Source organism: Suncus etruscus, chromosome X (assembly GCF_024139225.1).
Source record: "Suncus etruscus isolate mSunEtr1 chromosome X, mSunEtr1.pri.cur, whole genome shotgun sequence".
Taxonomy (NCBI): Eukaryota; Metazoa; Chordata; class Mammalia; order Eulipotyphla; family Soricidae; genus Suncus; species Suncus etruscus.
The window spans coordinates 110580205-110585896 of record NC_064868.1 but is presented as its reverse complement, the minus strand read 5'-3'; the positions used below and the strand labels follow the sequence as shown (position 1 = coordinate 110585896).

General features: G+C 32.4%; 1 non-coding gene across 1 annotated transcript; it reads right to left on the bottom strand.

Moving 5' to 3' along the window:
• Positions 1 to 1100: 1100 nt before the first annotated feature.
• Positions 1101 to 1163, bottom strand: LOC125999626 (U7 small nuclear RNA). The gene has a single exon (XR_007492139.1). It is a non-coding gene; the product is annotated as a U7 small nuclear RNA (small nuclear RNA).
• Positions 1164 to 5692: the final 4529 nt, after the last annotated feature.

Genomic DNA, 5692 nt, shown 5'->3' with positions numbered 1-5692 from the left:
ATGTCTTTGTTACAAAAACCAACATAATAAACCATCAACAGCAACTAATACGATGTGTCTATATTTGCACTATGAAAGGGTCTCAAAGCATTCTATAAGTATCCTTTGTACAATGAGACAAATATAACATAAAACACCGCAAGATTCTCAAATTAGTAAAATAGAATGCATGTTCTTAAGTAGTAACTCAATCCATACAACTTCAAACAATGCTAAAAGATGGAAAAGTGTCAAGAGAAGCCAACCAATGCTGGAATAACTGTTTCCAATTATAGAGTTGAGAAAATTGAATTGAAATAGTGCCAAGGACAGACATTGAGAGTTTTCATATTGCACTCACTTTAGACTGTATAGATCAATGCAACTACTTCAATCAGTCGCTTTTAAACACTGAGCATCAAAATCAGGAGGGAGTGTGGAAGACAGAGATATCTAAATTCTACTCCAAGAGTTTCTTATTCAGTATGTGTTGGTTAGACATATGATTCTCCATTTCAAGCAAGTTACCTGTTGATATTGACAATTCTGGTTCCAAACAAATACAGTTAGAGTTATTGTGTTAGAGCATAGTCATAATGAACTAAAGGTTTTAAGTTTAATTCACATTTTATTCAAAGGTTTTACACAGAGAAAATGTCTGATTTAACCACCATAACCAGACATGACAGTTCAATAAATATCTCCCCTTGGACAGATGGGATAAGTGATAAAATAGGCATACTTTTTTGAGGTCTTCTGTAAATTCATGCAAAACTTTCTAAATTGGTAATTTCAGCTTCACAAAGAACATGCCATTTAAAACACGGTTTAAATGGCAGTGTTTTTAAAAATGTTCGAAATATATAAAATAGAAAAACATACAATAAACACCTAGTCATCCACTTGCTTTATTTATTTTTAACAGAAGAATAGTCTGATTTTTAAAAAGTTTTTTAGACAGACTTATTAAACACATTAAGGAAGACAGAGCTCAGGAAAACTCTAAAAACAAAGTCTTTAGGAAATAGGGTCTGTTGATTTTGGTACCAGTAACCTAACTCAAGCCTTCACACATACAAGTCAAATGTTTTTGTTGTTGTTGTTGTTTTTTGTTTTTTTGGGGGGGCCCTTTCGGTGGAGACCAGAAGGCCTGCTGGACAAATTCTAAAAGAGCTGTAACACTACAAGTCAAATGTTTTATTAGTGAATTATCTGCATATTAAGTGGAGTATCTTGAAGTAATTTTTAGATTTATCTTTTTCCTTCAAATATTTATATATTATGCAACATAAATGTGTGTATTGATTTTGGGCTACACCTAGTGATTCTTTTTTTTTTTTTTTTTAATATAATTTTTATTTTGATCATAGTGGCTTACATATTGTTGACAATAATATTTTAGGTACATATTTACATAAAATCAGGGGGGATTCCCATCCCCAAATTGTTCTCCCTACTCCCCCGTTTCTGTCTTACCTCCCATTTCCTCTTCCCTCACCCCCAGGGCGGCTAGAGATTCTTAAGGGAACATATGAGATGCCATAGATCAAACCACATGCAAGGCAAACACTCTACCTGCTGTTCTATCATTTCAGTCCAGAACTGAATTTCCAATTATTTTAGTACATATTATTTATTAATATATTTGAAGATAAGAAATATTTCATTATTAAAGATAAAAACATTTAAGATCTGTGATAATAGAAAAAGTTCCTATGACACAGAAACAAGATGTTTCTTTTCATTGCAAACATTATGATAGGCACCAGAATGTGGTAATGAGAATTTTCCTTTTTAGTTCTATGCTCTTTTCAGTAAATGAAGGGGTATAAATTTCAACCAAAATGAATACTAATGAAGACTACATTAGGAAAGCAATAGCAACAGTGTATTCCACATAATATTTACTTTTTAGGACGTTGGTAGATGCTTACACATACTCATAAATAAAACTGTATTTTCAAGTAAGTTCAGAAAACTCTAGGTTAAATAAACAGGACTTTCATCTTTAGATCAGCTAACAAATATACATTGGTAATCTTCTAGAGAACACTTCTAGGGGATGTAATTTTTCTCCATTATATTAAACATGAAACTTTCAATGATTTTGCTGCTGCTATATGTGCACTGTTTTGTTGTTTAAAGAACATCTCTATAAAACAAATTTTAATAAATGTTCTACTACCTAAATCTAGGTTTGCTTGACTTTATATGTTCAATAAAACTCTCAAGGAAAAATAATTTTTCAGTAGTAGAAACTAAGAACAGATGCCTGTTCACTCTCAAATATTAAATTTAAGCTACCCACATAGAAGTAAATAGAATTCTCAACACTTCAAAATATTAAAGTTAATTTTCCAATTATATATATTTATGGTTGTCTTTTTTAATGAATTCATGATCATAACAACTTAAACACCTGAGTCAGTGATTGCTATGACTAGGTCACATGGTCATGAGAAGGAACAGAGAAAAGTGAAAGAGTGTTACATACGATTTGCCTTAGCAGACCCAATCCTGAGTCACAATAGTGAGAAGTCAAGTTATTATGGATGGCTGGGAGGAGTCTCAATTTGTTATGATCAAGCACAACAAATGCTGGTCAGTCCCAAATTACTACTCTGCGAGCTCATTATTACAAGACTTTGGCATGCCATGCCCACTGACACTATATGACAGATTTCAGTTGTCATGGCAACCAATGGAATCAGAATGGTGTCTAAATGAGCAGACAATGAAGATAAGAATTCTCTACTCATTTAGTTGGGAAAATGAGGAGGGAGTAGAAGATGGAAACCTGGGAGAGTGGGAAGGAGGTGCTAAGCAAGTAGTATCACTCCCTTGGATACTAACCCCCTACATGGATGCTGTTCTTTCTATCTCGAATAAATGCTTCACCCTACCCCCTACAGGGTGCTCCCTTGCTTAAATAAACACTTGCTCTAAGCTCTTCATGCTTTTTAGAAAATTTATGTTGGGAAGACACAAGATCCAGGAAAGGTGTCTCTAGTTGCTCTCAGCTTTTACAGTTTGATATTAAAATCTGGGACAGCAGGGGTTATATTACTTTTCTGCACATATATGCAAAGCCATCTACTTTCAACCACCTTGAACAGTGGGAAAAGACTGGCATGAAAAAGCAATGGGGTGGCCACTACACTACAAGTTCTGTGGCAGGCCTTGACCAGAGCAGACTTGGGGAATCTCCATAAAGGCTTAATTGATCAAAGTGTGTTGCCCAAGTCACTTGGCTTTATGCTTTCCTCTCCTAACTGATAAATCTTTAGTCTTCCACGATGATAAACAGAAAAGATAAAACTCACTGTCTCAAAAATCAAGATATAGGTTTGGAGTGCAGCGTGTAGGTTAGTTGCCTTACACATCATTGACAAAGGTTTGATCCTTGGCACCAGATATGGTACCCTAAGAATAGCCAGGAGTGATCAGTAAGTGTATAGCCAGTAGTAAGCCTTGAACACTGCTAGATGTGGCTCCAAAACAACCATATAGCTCTGTGAATGAGTAAGACAATAATAAATAAAATATCGTTTTAAAAATGATAGATTTAAGTTAGTATTTTGACATTCTATCTCAATTCTATTGTTATAGAATTGCATTTCTAGATAGAGCTTGATAAATAGCTTAGTATGTAATTTATCGTTATCAGTGCTCAAAGATTTATTATTCAATAGCATTCATATATTATTCATATTATAGACACCACTAAATTTTTTATCTTTATTTATTTTCTTTAAAATAATCTATATTTGATGTTTAATTAATTAGTAAAATGGTGCATTTGTACCTTTTTACCAAACATTTTACTAAATTCTCTTTTCCTTAATATAGTAGGCAAAGATATGACACAATGATAAATCATAATTCATGCTTGAGTGATGCTATATGATCTACTCAGAAATCATTTTAATTTGGGTGTTTATTTTAGAATTACTAAATATGGGAATAAAGGTTTCTAACTCACTGCTCATCAATTTCAAAAACAAATCAATATATCGTAGTTATTTGTCAAGAAATAGCCTAAACAGATTAAGCGTGAAAACCTAGGATACTACCACAGTTCAGGAATATTAATCAGCAAGCAGATTATATTAAACATTTATATTATAAATTTATCATTTGTATAAAATCCTAATTATAAGAAGAAGATATATTTTAAAACATCTTTTCTTGGGCTGTAATCTTTATAAACTTTCTTTAAATTGAACATTTTGCACATCAATGAACACTTAAAGGGCATAAATATAAAATAAGGTAAATTCAAAATTATAATGAAATAGGTAAAAAGCATTTAAGTTTTATAGGGATTATTATGTTATCTCAAATTGTTACCATTTATTTTTACTTTTCTAACTTTCTCATCTGCAAAATGAGAGGACAAATACTATTATTTTATATTGAAGAATAAATGACAGAGCCAAGAATAACTATATAGTCAGTAAGGTACTTTCCTTGTATATGAATTGGATTCAATCCCAGGTATCCCCAAGCCCTGTCTGGAGTGATCAATGAGCACAGAGACACCATGTATGGCCCTTTCTCTCCTTAAAAACAACAAAAAAAGGAAAGCTAAATAAAGGTAACTCAAGATAGCTTTTGATATTTTATTTGTTAATAATATTTTGTTTGTTATAAATAAAATAATAAATATTTATGTATTAATAATAAAAAGGCTTCTCAGATTTGAATGTGGCTTTTCATATGTGAAGTGGGCAAAGTTCTTGTTTGTAGATAACCTAACCAATCTGTTGTCTTTGAGGAAAAAAAATAAAAGTTGATGGAACTTTCCAGAAAAGGAAATATTTTTTTAACTTTTGTGTGGACTAGTGATTCTGAAACTGAAACATCTATTTCTATAATAATAGAACCGATTGTTTTCAAAATAATTGTTTATTCTTCAAACTGAGTTATGGTTACTTTATGCTAAGTGCAGTATGAATAAAAAAGAAAAAGCAAATTTAAATATACAGCTCGACTTAATGCATACATTTTCATTGCTATTCTACAGACCACTGATTCACAATTTTGTACCTTATTCTCCATGGACAGATTTCAAATTTTACAGAGCAGTTTTATATAAAATATAACTTGAAAGATTATACTTAATATACTAGGATAATCTTATAGTTGTAAAATATAAACTAGTTTTATAAAATAATAAATAGAAAATAACACCTGATTGGAATTGGAGGTTGGGATTCAGAACAGAATGTTTTCGTGTTAAAATGAGACATATGTTTGAATACCTTGGGAGAGAGTGTCTAGTGTCCAATATCCTCAAATTTCTTAAAAAAACACATTTATGTTAGGCCTTGATTCATACTCTTTTAAGAGGTCATTTAAATAGTCATCATCAGCAACTGATCAATATTAATGTACTGAAAAAATGAGAGAGAGAGAGAGAGAGGAGAGAGAGAGAGAGAGAGAGAGAGAGAGAGAGAGAGAGAGAGAGAGAGAGAGAGAGAGAGAGAGAGAGAGAGAGAAGCAAACCACTTCCCACGGTTTTTTTTTTTTTTTTTGGTTTGGGATCATGTCTGGTGGTGCTTAAGACTTACTCCTAGAACTTTGTTCAGTGAAAATGCTTGGGAGTGCTTAAGAGCCATATGTAATAGCAAGGATCATACCTGGGTTGAGGCTATACTTGGTCAAGTGCCTAAATATCTATCCCCGTCATTCTGTCCCATCAATAGAACTG